The sequence below is a fragment of the Tursiops truncatus genome, chromosome 14 (genome assembly GCF_011762595.2).
Source record: "Tursiops truncatus isolate mTurTru1 chromosome 14, mTurTru1.mat.Y, whole genome shotgun sequence".
Taxonomy (NCBI): domain Eukaryota; kingdom Metazoa; phylum Chordata; class Mammalia; order Artiodactyla; family Delphinidae; genus Tursiops; species Tursiops truncatus.
The window spans coordinates 11319027-11337140 of record NC_047047.1 but is presented as its reverse complement, the minus strand read 5'-3'; the positions used below and the strand labels follow the sequence as shown (position 1 = coordinate 11337140).

Genomic DNA, 18114 nt, shown 5'->3' with positions numbered 1-18114 from the left:
GCAAGTCTGTTTCTAAAATCTCTATTCTTTTCCATTAATTTGTATGTCTATTCTTTCATGAATATCACACTGTCTTCATTCTTGTAGTCTTATTGCAAGCTTTACAATCCAGTAGTTTAAGTCCCCCAACTTTGTCCTTTGCAAAATGATTTTGGTTATTCTAATTTTTTGGCCTTTCATATACAAGCTGATTCTAGAATCAGCTTGTCTGTTATCTCCAGAAAATTATGCTGGGGTTTTGATTGGAATTACATTAAATCTATAGATCAGTTTGGAGAAAACTGACATCTTAACTATGTTGAGACTTACAATCCATGAGCACAGTGTATCACTCCAGCATTTTGTAGTTTTTAGCATAAGGTTCCGTGCATATTTTATATATTAAACCTCAATATTTCATTTTATAGAATTGTTGTAAATGGTACCATTTAAAAAATTTTTGTTTCCAAATTTTATTACTAATATACAGAAATACAACTGATTTTTAAAAATGTTAACCTTGTATCCTGCTACCTTCCTAAACTCACTTATTGCTTCTAGGAGCTTTTTGTAGATTCCTTAGGATTTTCTATGTAGATATAACTGTCATTACTGTAAAGTTTACTTCTTCCTTTTTAATCAGTCTGTCTTTTATTTCTTTTCCTTGTCTTATTGTGCCGGCTAGAACTTCCAATATAATGTTGAAGAGAAGGAGTGAGAGTGGACATTCTTGCCTTGTTAGGGGGAAAGCATTCAGTCTTTCACCATTAACTATATTGCTAGCTGTAGGCCTTTTTGGTGAATGTCCTATATCAGGTTAAGAAAGTTCCTTTCTATTGTTATATGTGAGAATTTTTATCACGAGTGGATGTTGAATATTGTAAATACTTTTAATGCATTGCATTAATTAATATAACTACGTGGGGGTTTTAATTTTTGTTTTGTTTTTGTTTGTTAATATGCTAGATTACATCAGTCAACTTTCAAATGTTGAAACAACCTTGCATTCCAAGGATAAACACCACATGGTCATGACATATTATTCTTTTGATGTATCGTTAGATTCTATCTGCTAGTATGTTTTTGTTGAGGATTTTTGTGTTTGTGCTCATGAGGAACATTGGACTGTAGTTTTTGTTTGTTTCTTTGTACTGTCTTTGGTTTTGGTATTAGTGTAATACTGGCCCCGTATAATGATTTGGGAGGTGTTCCCTTCTATTTTCTAGCAGAGAATTGGTGTTATTTCTTTTTTAAATGCTTGATAAAATTCATCAGTGATACTTTATGGGCCTGGTGTTTTCTTTATGGGAAGATCTTAATTAAAATATTATTTTTAAATAGGTATAGGATATTCAAGGTGAATACTGGTAGTCTGTGGAGTTAACGGAATTGTTTATTTCTTTTAAGGTCAAATTTATTGGCATAAAGTTATTCATAATATATTATTATTCTTTTACTATCTATAGGATCTGTATTTATGTCACTTCTCTCATTCCTGATATTGGTGATTTGTCTTTACTCTTTTTTTCCTAATAAGCCTCTGTAGAGATTTCTCATCTCGATTTTATTTATTTTTTTATATAACCAGCTCTTGGTTTTGCTGACTTTGTCTTAGATTTATGTTTTCTATTTCATGAATTCCTTCTCTTATCTTTAACATTTATTTTCTTCTGATAACTTTTGGTTTAATTCTCTCTTCTTTTTCAAGTTTCTGAATGTTGATGGTAAGGTCTTTGTTTTGTGGCATTCTTCTTTTCTAATATGGGCATTTACTGCTGTACATTTCTAAGCCCTATTTTTGCTTCATCCCACCAATTTTGATATTTTTTTATTTCTCATTATACATTCTAATTTCCTTTTTAAATTATTTGTTGACCCATGGATTACTTGGAGCTGTGCTATTTAGTTTCAAAATATTTGGGGGAATTTCCAGAGATTTTCTGTTTTGACTTCTGATTTAATTCCTTTGTGGTCAAAAAACATACCTTGTAGTACTTGAATCCTTTTAAATTTATTGAGCCTTGTTTTATGGCCTGGGTTATAGTCTATCTTGATAAATGTTCCATGTACACTAGAAAAGAAAGTGCATTCTGCTGTTGTTAGTTGGAGTACTCTATAAAAACCAATTAGGTCAAGTTGACTGACACTGTTGCTCAAGTATTTGATGTCCTTACTGATTTTCCTTCTACTTGTTCTATCAGTTTTAAGAGTAGGATATTGAAATTTGCAAATGTAATTGTGAATTTGCGTGTTTTATAGTTCTATCAGAGTTGCTTCATTTATTTTAAAGCTCTGTTATTAGGTGCATAAACATTTATATCACTTGGATGAATTAACTCTTTTATCATTAATAAATTAATCTCTTCATTCCTGGCAATATTATTTGCTCTAAAATTTGATTTTTTAAATATTTCCTAAGCTTTTACTTAACTTACGAACATGTGGGATACCATTCTAATAATTCTTTTAATGTCTTTTTCTCTACAAATTCTTACATCTGTGCCCCTTCTGGGTTGCTTTCAATAGATTCATTTTTCTCCTCATTATGGGCAGTATTTCCTGCTTCTTTGCATGCCTGGTGATTTTTTTTACTGTGTGCCATACATTGTGATTTTGCCTTTTTGGGTGCTGGCTATTTCTGTGTTCCTATAAATATTCTTGAATTTGTTCTGGGAGACAGTTAAGTTACTTGGAAGCAGTTTAATATTTTCTGTCTTGCTTCTAAGATTTGTTAAGTGGGATGAGAGTAGAGTTCAGTCTAAGGTGAAATAATTCCTTCTGAGGCAAGACCCTTCTGTGTACTCTATACAATACTGTGTACCCTATCCAATGTAGATTTTTGAAAAGGCTGTGGGACCTGGGAGTGTGCACCTGTGGCCTCTGATTTGGAACCCCGGTCTGTCCTACACCATAGTGAATATTCAACGAGCTCCTGCTGAGGAACAGACACTGTGTGAGGTCCTGGGGAGATGGAAGCAAATGGGAAGATAGTTCACAGTGCACCTGAGAAGACAAATTTGTAGCTCATTAGAATGGAATGTGATTGATACTATGGGAGCACATAGAGAGACCGATTAGTTCTCTGCAGAACCAACTGGGTCTGGATCTGTGGATCTAGGGGTGTGACAGCCAGAGTCTGGAAGGCACTTGGAAAAGGAGCCTCGATTGCAAAGCCAAGGAGTTTGGACCCGTCGTACAGGTAAGCAAAGTCCCTGTGGGCTTTTAAGCCAACGAGTGGCGAGGTATTCGCTATGCTTTATGAGAACTGGTTGCCCTGTGGGGGACTTGCTCCTTTGGGGTGATTCAAGTGTGGGATCCAGCACCCCACCCCAACTTGAGCCAGGATGTCTCTGCTTTCATCCATTTTGTAGGCTGGATTTCACATACATTTTTCATTTGAGAAACGTAGGATAGAAACTCCCTGAGGACCAGGTCTTTTTGTTCACAAATGAGCCTAGAATTGGCAGAGAAGCTGATAAATAAATATTTGTTGAATGAGTATGAATGTTTGATACAGAGAATTGATTCAAGTGTTCTGATAGTTTAGACTATTATTCAGCAATTTCTCACCCCACTCCCCTTCCCACTGTGGACAGAGTGTATTTCCCCAGATTAAGATGTTAGTTTTGGCCACGGAACTTGTCTCAGCAATGGAATGTTGTTGATATGATGTGTTAGTTGAAATGTGCTTATATAGTTGGGTTCATCCTTCTGTGCTCTTGCCTTTTGTGACAAGAAGAATGTGCCTTAACTAGACTTATTGTGGTGATCATTTTTCAATTCTTACAAATATCAAATCAATACATCGTACAACTGTAAGTAATTTAATGTTACATGCCAATTATACCTCAATAAATTAAAGGAGGAGGAGGAGGAGAAGGAGGAAGAAGAGGAGGAAAAGGAAGAGGGGGAAGAAGAATGAGAATATGCCTTAATTAGCTGCTGGCCAAGGAGAATAAGATGTGGACCTGAACTGCCGCTTGACAAATGTATACACCTTGTAACCACGGTCACACTATAGAATATTTCCCATCATCCCCCAAAGTTCCCTTGTGTTCCTTTACAGTAAAATTTCACCCATCTCTGGGCCCAGGCAACCACTGATCTGTTTTCAGTAACTACAGATTTGTTTTGACTACTCTAAAACTTCACATAAAAGGAATCATATGGTAAGGACTGTTTTGTGTCTGAATTCTTTCATTCAGCACAACCATGTGGCTTTGTGTATCAATAGTTTGTTACTTTTTATCACTGAATAGTATTTCAATTATGGATATAGCATAGTATCTTCATCCATTTGCATGCTCATAGCTATTTGGATTCTTTTCAGGTTTTGTTATTTTGGAAAAAAAATGAACGTACGAGATTTTGTGTGGACATGTATTTTTATTTCTCTTGAATAAATACCTAGGAGTGGAATTGCTGCATTGGATAGTAATTATACTCTTACTTTTATTGGAAACTATGAAATTATTTTCAAAAGTGGTTGTACCATTTTATATTCCCACCACTTGATATTGTCAGTCTTTATAAATTTAGTCATTCTCAAGGGTGTCTAACGGTATGTCACTGTGGTTTTAATTTGCATTTCCTTGTTCACTAATAATATTGAGCACCAAGGGACTTCCCTGGTGGTCCAGTGGTTAAGACTCTGCACTTCCACTGCAGGGAGCATGGGTTCGATCCCTATTCAGGGAAGTTCCAAGTGCCACATGTGGAATAAATAAATATTTATTTAAATTAAAAAATAAAATAATAATATTGAGCACATTTTCTGGTACTTATTGGCCATTTGTATCGTTTTCTTTCATTGCCCATATTTTTTGGTTAATTTTTATTAACCAGTGAGTTATAACAAAGTTTCTTATATATCTTGTATACAAATCCTTATTGCAAGTATTTTCTCCCAGTCTGGGGCATGCCTGTCTGTGTTCATAAAGATATCTCCTGAAGAGCAGAAATTTAAAATTTTTAGTGAAATCAAATTTACCATTTTTTCTTTTATAATTCACTCTTTTTGTTTTATATCTAAGAAACCTTTGCCTATCCCAAGATTGCAAAGATTTTCTATTTTTTTCTATAAGTGTATATGTAATTTTAGCTTTTACAATTAGGTCTAAGATCCATTTCGACTTACTCTTCGTGTGTGGTGTCAGAAAAAGGTTAAGGTTTATTTATTTATTGCATATGAATATCCAGATGTTCCAGCATAACTTGCTGAAATGACTCTTCTTTCTCCATTGAATTACTTTAGCTTCTTAGTGAAAATCAGTTGGACATATATATATATATATATATATATATGGGTCAACTTCTAGTGTCTCTCTTCTGTTACACTGGCCTATATGTCCATCCTTAAGGCAATCTGACTCTTGATTATTGTGGATTTATAGTGGCTCTGACAATCTCTGTAGTTTAGGTGGAGTGTTTAGACCATTTACATTTAATGAAATTATTAACAAGGTTTGTTTTCCTCCTTTTTCTCCTCTTTTCCTGCCTTCTTTTGGATTACTTGAACATATTTTTATGATTCCATTTTATCTCCACATTGTTTTATAAGCTGTACTTCCCTGGTGTATTTTATGCTAATTGCTCTGGGGTTTACAATATTCATTGTTAATTTATCACAGTCTACTTTTAAATGATATTATACCACCTCATGTACTGTATCTCTCTCTCTCTCAAAAAAAACAAAAACAACAACAACAAAAAAAACAACCTTCCATTTCCCTCTCCTTTCCCATGTGCCACTGTTGTAACATATATTTCATAAACACCACAATCCACAGTTATAATATTTTCTTTAAATAGTAATTTTTCTTTCAAAGTCTTTAAAAGTTAAAATTTTTAATATTTTCTTACATATCTACCATTTCTGATGCACCTCATTCCTCATTTATTCCTGCCCAAAGAACTTCCTTTAACATTTCCTATTGTACAGGTCTGATGGCAACAAATTCTCTCAGCTTTTGTTTGTGTGAAACTGTCTTAACTTTTTCCTGATTTGTGAAAGGTATTTTCACTAGTTACCTAATTCTACATTGATAGTTTCCTTTAGTACTTTAAAGATGTCTTTCCATTGTCTTATGGTTCATTTGGATTCTGAAAAGAAATTTGCAGTTATTGTTAGGCTTATTTCTCTGTACATGTCTTTTGTTTCTGTCTCTCGAGTTTCCCTTAATCACTGATTTTCAGGAATTTGATTATGTGCCTTGGAGTGTTCTTCTTTGTGTTTATCGTGCTTGAGGTTCATTGAGCTTCTTGCATCTGAACTTATAGCTTTCATCAAATTTTGAAAAGTTTCTACTATCTCTTCAAATATTTTTTTCTGCTACTCCTTCCCCCACCAATCCTCCTCCTGGGAGTCCAATTACATGTATGACAGACTTCTTGGTATTGCTCACAGGTCACTGAAACTCTTGTTCTTTTGTCGTTTTTTTAAATTTATTTTTTCTTTGTGCTCCATTTTGGATACTTCCTATTGCTACATCTTCAAGTACACTAATATTTTCTTTTGCAGTGTCTTATCTCTTTTTAATTGCATGAAGTGAATTTTTACTTCTGATGTACTTTTCAGCTCTAGAAATCTCATTATTTTCAAAATTATCTTCCATTTCTCTCCTCAATATGCTAATATTTTCCCTTAAGTATGTAAACTTATTTATAATAGCTGTTTTTATATCCCTGTCTGCTAATTTCATCATGCTATACTTTCTGGATATGTTTCTACTGACTTACTGTCTCCTAGTAAAAGACAATACTTTCCTGCTTCTTGGCATGTCTACCAATTTTTGGTTGGATGCGGGACATTGTAGATCTTACGTTGTTGAATGTATGGATTTTACTGTCTCACTTTAAAGAGTGTTGAGCTCTGTTCTGGCAGACAGTGCAATCACTTGTGGTTTAGTTTTATCCTTCTGAGCCTTATTTTTAAGCTTTGTTATATCAGACAGAGAGTAGTCTCTACCTTAGGGATAATTTAAACCTACTATTAAGCTTCAGCCTTTCTGGAGTCTCTGCTGCATACTCAAGTGATCAATGAGAACTCTCCCCTCTGACTGGAGGAAGCCTGAACAATTCCTAGCGGTGGTAAGAGTTCCTAGAACAGTATAACTCACAGCTCCCCAGCCACTCTTTATCCAACCTTGTGGAGTTTCACTCCACAAATTCACATTTCAGTGTTCAACAAAGGCTCAAGGGGACCCCTACACATATTTCTGGAATTGTTTCTGCTAGCTCTCTCCTCTCCAGAACTCTGCCACACAGCTGCCTCTGCCTCCTGCTTCCATCTTTGCCTCCATTTAGTGAGACTGCTGTGCACTGCCTGGGATCCTCCTCCCTACTCTGTGGTCCAGAAAGTAATGACAGGCAAAGAGCTGGGGTGATTGCAGGGCTTCCTTAGTTGTTCTTCTTCTCTTAAATATCAATGTCTTTCATGGACTATGGTCCAATGTCTAATAGAGTAATTTCATGTATTTTAATCCAGTTTTCTAGTTGTTTAAAGGAGGAGGATAAATCCAGTCCCTGTTACAACATTATGACCAGAGCAGAAGTCATGTTCAGTAGTTTTCACTGGAGGGATATAGCACACATGTAGGTGAAGTTGCCGCCATACAGAGACTGAACAGAGAAGGGATGCCTGGAAAAGCAAATCCTTAGGGGAAGGAGGAGACAAATCAAGATTTGAAAGTGGGGAGGTAGGATGGACAATCCCTTCTCTAAAACAAAATGAAGTAAAAACTGGTAAAAACCTAGGTATGGCTGGAGATCAAAAAACAGAAGAGGGCAGGAGGAGGGGACTTAGAAGGAGTGGACAGGCAGGCCAGTCTTCCTCCTCCTCACAACCCTGCACACTGAAACTGGAACACTCAGGAACTTGTATGTTGAGGAGATAGAAAACATTCTTTTCCTTCTACATTTCTTAACATTATCATGGGACTTAGTAGCCTCCTGAGACAATTTACACTTAATTCACAGAAGAATATTAGGGTGCTTCTCTTAACTTCCTACATTTAACTCTGAACTGAGCTGGTACCTTGTCCTGATTATATGGACCTAATAGGCAACTGGCACCGATTCCAAAACTAAACACTGGGACATCTGGTATGTCAGCACAACACACACACACACACACACACACACACACACACACACACACACTTAAACAAAAAATGGACACAGAGATCCAGAAACATACATATTTATAATTTTGAATCTGGAACAAGAAATTTCATTCCTCAAATTAAATGCATCATTTTACTGAGGAGACAACCCAATCCCATAGATGGGGCCTTGATAGAATACCAACTTAAGATTTCCAAACCAGTCTTAGAGCAGTTGTAACAATGAATGCAAACCTTTGTGAGGCTGTCTCACTGCTTCCTAGGTCAACTATGTCCATTTTAGTTGTACTTAAACTTGTATTCAGTTCATTAAATGAAACCACAGTTTAGCCTTATCCATAGCCTTTATTTTTCCTCTGAGACTCATTTAAATTAATTTTCTATCTAACCTATCTTACAACTATGCTTGCTTGGCCTCACCCATGACACTCTTCCTTTCTATGTATACTGAAGCCCTCTTGAACAACACGTTGCCAAATTTCAGGGTCTGCTGCCTTCCTGGAAATGGATGGCAGTAACTAAACTGCCAACACCACCTCCTGGAACATGTAATGAGATATTGTCTCAGTAAACTCTTGGGTTCTGTGTAAGAATTGGACATCTGGTGAACTCTCTCTGAGCCAGTGTTCCATGGAAATAGTGGACGAGGCCTCAGAGTAAACACTGAACTTCTGTTGCCCCGGCTGCTGTCGTGAGCCTGGGGGAACTACAAACTCCAGATGCTTGATGGAAAGTAAGCTGCTCTTCAGTAAGTGTCTCTTGGGTTGCAGATTTTAGCTCACACAACTCAGATATGGAAAGGTTTTTTGTTTGCTTATTTTGTCCATAACAAAATAGACTGTCTGGCCTTTCTCCTGAGTTCACAACCAATGATCAGCAGGAGAAAATTAGGTGTCCAAGCTGGTTTAAAACTTAGTAGGATTCAGTCTCTCCTAAGATGGCATCTAGGGGTGTGTGTGTGGTGGGGGGGGGGGGGGCGGAGCGGGGTAGGTGGGGAGGTTCAGTAGTGAGCCCTGTAGTTTGCACACACATTTTTTGGCTTGGGGGTAGGGGTAGTGAGCCCGGCAGCTTTGTGCTGATCCTGGAGTGGCCACTGGTTGAAATCCATTGCTCTGATCACTATCCACAACACCTATTGGCCTCTCATGCCGTATCTACACCTGGGTAAACTGTGGCCTTTTCTTCGGCTTGGGAAGTGCTCCCAGGGAGCATAAGACAACTGCCCTCACAGCCTTTTCTTCTCCTTGGCTCCTAATGGCTTAAGCTCTTAATGACCCCTTCCCTGGCTTCTGCTGTGTGGTCACCACATCTTATCACAGAGGGCACCCATGGACACACAGGTTTGAGAGTGCCCCAGGAGAATCAGGACACCCTGAGCAAATACTTCCATGTAACCTTGGCTGCCCCACATCAGTGATGGGACCTCTGCACTACAGTCTCCTCCCAGAATCTCAGACAGAAATCAAAGCTCTCGTTACCCACAACCCCCAAGAAAACAATTCTGGACACCCATCTGATCAATCCCCTCTTCTCCTTTCCTCTTATGCTTTTTCTTAGAATTCTCCAGGGATAGAAAGAAAAAGGCTTCCTTCCTCCACCACATTTCTCTTTTGTTTGCCCCCTTTTTAAGCAAAACTCTGGTCATTGATATATTGCAGGGGTGATAAAGGAATTCAGATAATTATTTCAAACCAGATTATGATATTGCTGCAAAATCCCATTTTTGAGTGTTAAAGCTGAATATTACCTTCATTCTCTTTGTATTCCTTGTAACAAGCCATAATGGTCTCTTCTCTTTCACTCCACTATCCCAGTTGGATGGCTGTCACAAGCCAATGAGGCAAGAGTTTGCAAACTCCAAAAGACAAAAGAGAAAGTCCGTTAATAATGTGAAAAATGACACATATTTTAATGACTGTTTCTGATGCTACTTAGGGGGAGGAGGTAGATATCAGGGATGTAGAGAGGCTTGGCTCACTTTTGGGAAATGAGCTTCTAAGGATAATTAAAAGCACTTAGGGATCCTTGAGAGACCTGCCGGGTTACATGCCTGTAAGATCAATGGAAACATGTGCTCGTCTGTGGTTATGGCTAATAAATCCTATGCTGGAATTTTGCTTTGTTTTATAGGAACACTTTGGTCTTTTCACTTCCTTGGATGCCATCAATGTGACAGTGGTGACCATATTTCACTGGTCTAATTCCAGCTTCAGCAGCTGATTGGAGATCTGAGAACAAGACCAATCTGCATTCTTTCTCACTCACTAGGTACTCCACATGCAGGAGAAGATAACTGCAAGTGTGTGAGTCTTTCCAAAGCCTTTCTAAGTTGAAATTAGTCCATTCAGTCAATAAATATTTATCGGCCATCAACAAAATGAAAAGGCAACCTGCAGAATGGGAAAAAATACTCGCAAACCATCCATCTGATAAGGGGTTAATATTTAAAATATATAAAGAACTCATGCAACTGAATAGCAAAAGAAAAAAAAAACCAATTTGATTAAAATATGGGCAGAGGATCTGAACAGACATTTTTTCAAAGAAGACATACAGATGGCCAACAGGTACATGATAAGGTGCTCAATATTGCTAATCATCAGAGAAGTGCAAATCTAACCCACGAGATATCACCTCACCCCTGTCGGAATGGCTACTATCAAAAACACAAGAAATAACAAGTGTTAGTGGAAATGTGGAGAAAAAAGAATCATTGTGCACTACTGGTGGGAATGTAAATTGCTTCAACCGCTACGGAAAACAGTATGGAGGTTCTTTAAAGAATTAAAAATAGAACTACCAATGGTCCAACAATTCCACTTCTGGATATTTATCTGAAGGAAACAAACAAACAAAACTAATCTGAAAAGGTCTATGCACCTTAATGTTCACTGCAGCATTATTTGCAATAGCTGAGACATGGAAGCAACCTAAGTGTTCATCAATGGAAGAATGGATAAAGAAAATGTGGTACATATGCATAATGTGAAATATTTTTCAGCCATAAAAGAAGAAGGAAATCCTGCTATTTGTGACAACACGGATGGACTTGGAGGGCATTATGCTAAGTGAGGTAAGACAGACAGAGAAAGACAAATACTGAATGATCTCACTTATATGTGGAATTTAAAAAACAAAAACAAAAAGCCAACTCAGAGATACAGAGAACATATTAGTGGTTACCAGAGGCAGGCTGGGGCAGGGAGGGGTGGGGTGCAAAGCTGGTGAAGGAGGTCAAAAGGGACAAACTTCCAGTTATAAAATAAATAAGTCCTGGGATGTAATATACAGCATGGTGACTACAGTTAATAACACTGTATTGCATATCTGAAAGTTGTTGAGAGTAGACAAAAAATTTGTAACTGCGGGGTGATGGATGTTAACTAGATTTATTGTGGTGATCATTTTACAATACATATATAAATTGAATCATTATGTTGTACACCTGAAACTAATAGAATGTTCCATGTCAATTATATCTCAATAAAAATATTTGTTGAGTATTTTATTGATGGGGTATCCAAGAATATATTGTAATAGAAAAAAGTAACCAGCGTGTTCGTCACATGGTGAATATTTAATTAATCCCCAAGCACACTGCCCATCATTTATTGAGGTTTTACTGTAATTATCATAAACACTTTTGGGCTCTAAAATGTTGGGCAGACGAATGTGCCATTGTGGAGGATGAAGTTTAAGGGGCAGAGCCATGACCAATGTGAGGATATTAGAGACGGGCATGGTTTGCTTTGAAAGAATTATGTAACATTATGTCCACCATACTTTTTTTTTGTTCCTTGTCATTTTCTAAAACATATCCTTGTGCACTTGATCATTTGATATTAGCCGCAAAGCACTGTGACTTCACTCACTTTGTAGTAAGTCTGATTTAAAAAGCAGTCTATCTTACCCATCTCTGTAACTCAAAACATAATAGCAAATGCTAAGTGCTCAAACAATCTTTCTTTAATAAGTGATGAGTCCCCATTTTGTCCATGAGGAAAGTGATACTCACTGAAGTCCTAACTCGCCTCGCGTTGCACTGCTCAGGAGAGACTGCACCAGGACCAGATCACGCTAGCTCTCAAGGAAGAAGTTTCTGATAATCTGAGTTGCTCCGTAATTAAATCCAGTAATCTACTAGGTTCCCTTATTTGAGACAGGGTGCCCTTGGCCATTGAACATACTAGAACAGAAGTCAGAAAACACCTTTTAATGATACTTCCTGACCTTTGAGGGAAGCGTGACTAGCCACTTCTTTGTTGCTCCTGATCTTGGAGGGAAGAATGACCAGTTGCTCTCTGAGAGCCTTTCCTGCAATGAGATCCTATTTTGACCCTGAAGAGCTCTTGTTCTACACCAAAGCATTACATTTGCTAGCAACCTCTCAGATTCAGATCTTTTAACAGAAAATTGATTTAAGCTAATGTAAGAGGTACTCCCTTACGCAGGATAGGGCCTTAAATGCTGTTAATCTCTGTGGTTAAGTGAAGCACACTCTCTGTGCACTAAGGATAACCTGAAGGACAGTTTACTGCTGTCCCCTTCTTTCAGGAAGACCTGGAGGTGTTCCATTTACAAACTCTCATACGAGTACACGGCTCCCCAATGCCCTATCTTTAACTACTGAAGATTTATTTAAAGCAAAGCAATGCACTGCCAGACAGATATTATTAGAAACATTTTTATTTAAAGTCAGACAATAGAAAGATGTCACAGAAGAAAACTACAGAAACTTGCAACAACAGAATGCAACTTGGAAAAGTTTTTAGTAAATGAGAAGGGGAAAAAAAAGATATTCCTGATGTTACCAAGGGATTTGTTAGTCCTCGTGTAGAATAATTTATCAATTCAGCCAAGTACACCCTTTGCTGGTGTCTTTTGAACAGACAGTAGGTTAATAATTTAGTTAATCTACTAAATTGGCATCTATTAAAACCCTCCAAAGTGAAACAGTCAAGGCAGCATTTCCCCACCATTTGAGATACAATGTGGGGAACTGAAATAATTAACAGTAGGAAGTTTAAAAAAACCCACTACTTCATACTGCATAGGTTTAATCTGGATTTCAGCCTACCTTACAGATGGTGCTTGTAAATCTGATAGAAAGTGGGCGACCAGGAATCTGGACACAACACCACCTCCTACCAAACACACAGACACATGACATCCTAGGACACAAGTGCCATCAATGCCCTTACCATGTGCAAGCACAGCAGCCCTAGACTAAAAGCAAAATGGCCTAGAACCCTGGCTTTATACTGAGCCCTTTCTGAATCCTTGGTGGAGGAGCACTGGGTTTACGGTAAGAAACATAAACTTTTTAAAAACTTTGGCAAGTAAGTATAGAAATGACTATTTCTTGATTGTCACTTTTAAAGGAAATTTCATTCTACTTCAGGAAAAGATATTCTCCTATCTTATGTGACTTCTCTCTCAAACATTTGGAGGGCAAATTCCTATAAAATATAGGTGGACTAAGACCTCTTATCTGCAATACTAGTTAATTATTTTTCACCTTCTCTACTTAAAAAGCACATAAAATGTATAGTCTATCACGGACCACAAACCCCAAGATCTTGCTGGTAATGGAAGTTTGGGAAGAACATGACTAATTTTCAAAAATTGGGTCTGTGTGTATTTAACTCCTTTACAATAACCTATATATCACATCACTGACAAAATAATATTATCTAACACAAATTTCGCCATTCCTCTCAACCTTTAAAACCTCACAGAGGTATTAAAATCAGTAGAGTAATGAGCCAAGGAGCGTGGAGCCGGAGATTTTCTTCTAAAATGCCATAACAAGCTATATATTAACTTTTTTCTCATAAATTCTAAGTTTAAAAAAACAAGAGATCCAATGATAAACCAAGCTACAAGATATTGTTCCAAGAACTCATAGTTGTTGGAAAAAACGGATTTCCTTTATGCTCACAACTGTAGCACATGACTGTTCTGTTCTAAAGGGTAAGGAAGGGTGTTTAAGGACAAGACACAAGACCCAGATTTAGAGTACAATTCATGACCTGAAAAGGTAAGTTAATGGTCTTAGAATAAAATGCGATTGGAAATTCACTAGGTTAGGCATATCTTCATAATTTGGTTGAATTTTGAGGAGAATAGGAAGGGGGAAATTAGAGAAATATATTTTAACATAAAAACATAAGACTCTAGCATGGAGTTCTTTCAGATTACAGAAAGAACCCTTCATAGATCTATGGGGATAAATTACTGATCTATTCAAACTTCCACAATGAAGTAGTAAAATTATCTTGTAAGTCTGGAGGACTCATAGAATTACAAACTATTGTAGAAACATATAACTCCTAAGTAAAGCTGCCATAACCCTACTTTCACATTGTTTGGGTGGGAGGTGGGGAGGGGAGACAAAAAAAGAGAAGGTTGGTGCCCTGTGTCCACTGAAGGAGGTATAATTTATCATTGTACTCTTTCTAATACGATCATGGAATGGCTCTGTCGCATCTACTCTAACAGATCACAGCACCTGCAAAATCTAAACTTGGATGGACGTTGGGAACAAAGCACCCACGGTGTGCGTAGCACTAGGCTTGCTGCAATGGGAAAACAGAGAAGCAAGGAGACACATATGGGTTCTGCCTCCAAAAGCATAAAATACAGTTTAAAATGTGCTTTTTATTTCTTATTTTAAAATGAGAAATTCTAAATGTTATGTTGACATTAACTTAAAGTCCTTTCTTAGGTATGTGTCCTTTCCAAGAAAGGCAGGTTAATTTGGACTTTGTTACAACTGGCAGACGCTGCTAATAAATAACATACTCGAAAACATAACGCCAGCAATAACAGCGATTGGTAGCTACTGGCGCTGGTTCTGCAAATCACGTAAGCTACTTCGGGAAGAGACATTACATAAACACCAAGTCCTAACACATAAGTGAGAAAAACAGCTTTAAACACTCAGACCCTGTTTGGTTACATTTTGTCAAAGCTTTAATTTCCTAAACTCAGCCTTATTTAAACTAATTAAGTTTACTAATGACCACTAAATTTTGAACATAACAGCATCAAGTGCTGCCAAACCATTTCTGAAAAGATAATTACAACCCTTCATTCTAGAAATTCACAGAAAGCCCAATATTGAAGGTTGCAGGCACCCTATCAGTGGACTGCTTGACTGCAGACCACCTCGCCGAGGTACAGCCTTTAGCACAGACAACCCCTCTGAGGTGTAGCCCTCAGCCCAGAAGGGTGAGCTCAGGGAGAACATCTCCACCGTAAGACTCTGTCCTGTGCAAATGGAAATACATTGACAAGCCCTCACATCTAGATCCGTAGGAACTTCCGAACGTCAAGATGCCATTAACCAAAGGAAAATGTACCTTTATCAATATCAAGCAAATGGTCACTAAGAAAGACCTCAATGTCACATGCTTGCAGAAATATATATTAAGAGGTGGGAGTAAACATCCCTAGTGTTTCTAAAAGCTAACAGCCCTTATACTGACTGAGTTGGCCACTTCGCCCACAACACACGTGCTATGATTCAAGCAAATACCTCATACGACACTGACTATCAGAGGATTTTCACCCTCCATCAATATCCAACTTGCATAAAATGGGCAGAGCGGTCAGATCTTGAATAGACACTACAAGTCCATAGAGCTCTAAAATAGGAAAGTCCTGTGTTTTACTGATACACAAAATGTTTAAGGAAATTGCCAACTTGATGGGTTAATATTCTCTGAAACAACTTCTCAGGCAATTCTACTGTGTCTCAAGTGTGTATCGTCTGAAACTTCATAGAACTGGTGCATCACACAAACCATATCATGTTATTTCGGAATCTGTACAACTTAATGCAAACCCAGTGGGAACGTAATGATTATGTTTGTGAAAGTCATAAAGCAATTTTATATTTACAAATACTTAAAAATGATAATTACTTCACTCCTTACATCAAATCTGTAAACAGTCAAAATTATACCCATTTCACAGAAAACGAACTAGACATTAAGATAAAACACCTATAAATCAATTCAGAACAAGAATATGAATTCATTGTCATAAACCTCTAGCCCTCATAAGTTCTCCTTTCCTCCCTCTCTCTCTTCTAATTAATTCAGCAAGTAGCTTATACGAACACTCATACAGGATTTTTTTTTACTAATCAACTATTCTTCTACTCTTAAAGTAAGTACGACTAGCAAGGAAAACTACTAAACTCCTAAGGCAAGTTAAAAGACAAACAAACCTAAGCAAACATCATTTCATAATTAGGCTACTTTGGTTGCAACCTAATTCTGGGGTTTAGTGCATATGGCTGGGTAACACAGAGGGTCTGTACAGCAACAGACCTAACTGCTGAGGCAGAGTTTGAAATCACTCCAACATTTGGTTCATTTTCAAGATTCAGAATGAGGTCCTAACTAGGAAACCTCCAGAGATAGGAGTTGGGAGCAAACTAAACAAGACATGGGAAAGTAGCTGCTCAATCTAAATTATGATCATCTGGATATCCCAACTCAACACCCTGACATATCCCACTCTATTCAACATCAAAGGGAACAGGTATAAAACTCTCACAAACCAGTATGAATAGTTAAGTCACATCTCAACCAATGAGTCTAGCAGACTCTTTAAAGACACAGTTATTTCTGTTATCTGTAAATGTTTGGCTTCTAAGAATAGGGACATAATGTACTTTTCAGTGTAATAGTGTAAATCAAATTAGATGGATTCTAAAAACACCAATTCACCTTACAAGGAGCTTATTAATTAGAGAGAATGGCTACTTATTAAATTTTGGTAAGAAAATGGGAAAAAAGGATATTAAGATAATCCAGGTTGATAGGATATAATAGAATATTCCCTAAAGTTATCTCAATTAAAAAGCATTACAAATAAAAAATCATTATTTTAAACATAAATAAAACATTTTCATAAAAAATATATTGTTAAATTTGAAGGTAAGTTCAAACTTTCTTGTAAAATAGCCTCCAGGCCACTAGCCGATGTAATAGGGGCTCAAGAATACTAAGTAAATGAACTTACTTAGTAAGTAAGTATTAATGGTTTTTAAATCTTACTTTTAAATTAATCTTTTAATATCTCTCTTAGTAAAAAGGATCTTCTGTTAAGAATCTGGAAAAAAATTTGGATTCCATTTTGATCTTTAACATCCAAATTATCTTTTTTTGTGTGATATTTTAAATGTAAACAGCATCACTTACAATAATTACAAAATCATGAATTAAAGATTTGCTAAAATTTTAAATTTAATTACTAAAATTCAGCAATTTTACTGATTTTATCCTGATAAAGGAATATTATTCTTAGGAATATAAATGTGTCTATATTTTTTTTTGTCAGTTTTATCCATTTTATTGACTTTTCAATTAACAATAAAGTTCGTTTGGATAGTAAGTCAAAAAATTCTTTCTATCATGGCTTTAAACTGCATTTTTTAACCCCAAAACATTATCCAGAACCACTTTAGGCTACAAGGTAACCAAAGTATAAATAGTAGGAACTCACATTCCCTTGAACAACTGTCCTTCCACTTAGAACACAATGAACTTCTTAGGTAGGCAGGCAGAATTCTTGTTCACTTAACTGCAACCCCATTTAAGCACGGAATCAGGGCAAAAAAAGTAAAAAGTGAAGAAGGGAATAGAAAGGATATACATTAGTATTAAACCATATGCTATCTGAGTGTTAGGTTCCCACATAAATATTTTACTGTATATTTTAAAAATCACTTCTCAAGGACTGATTTCCTCTACTTCCATTATTTTTATAATGAAATACTCCTTTTCAAGTTACTTATTAGAGTTGTTACTAGCAAATACTGTCACATACCTCTAGTTCAAGATATTAATATATACACTTAGCCTGAAACTAAGTGTACTACTTAGTTTTAGTTATAAATAATATATGTATAAAACAGGTAGGGTTGCCATTATTTATATACTGCAATAAATATACAAGAATGAGTACAAATTATTTTTCATAAAAATACAACCTCTAA

The 18114-nt window shown here is 36.6% G+C and overlaps 1 protein-coding gene and 1 non-coding gene across 2 annotated transcripts in view; one reads left to right on the top strand and one right to left on the bottom strand.

The window, feature by feature from the left end:
* TMEM87B (transmembrane protein 87B) overlaps positions 1-18114 on the bottom strand; it is a 278511-nt gene that overhangs the window by 36850 nt on the left and 223547 nt on the right. The window lies entirely within an intron of this gene.
* On the top strand, positions 4605-4677 carry TRNAG-UCC (transfer RNA glycine (anticodon UCC)). The gene has a single exon. It is a non-coding gene; the product is annotated as a tRNA-Gly (tRNA).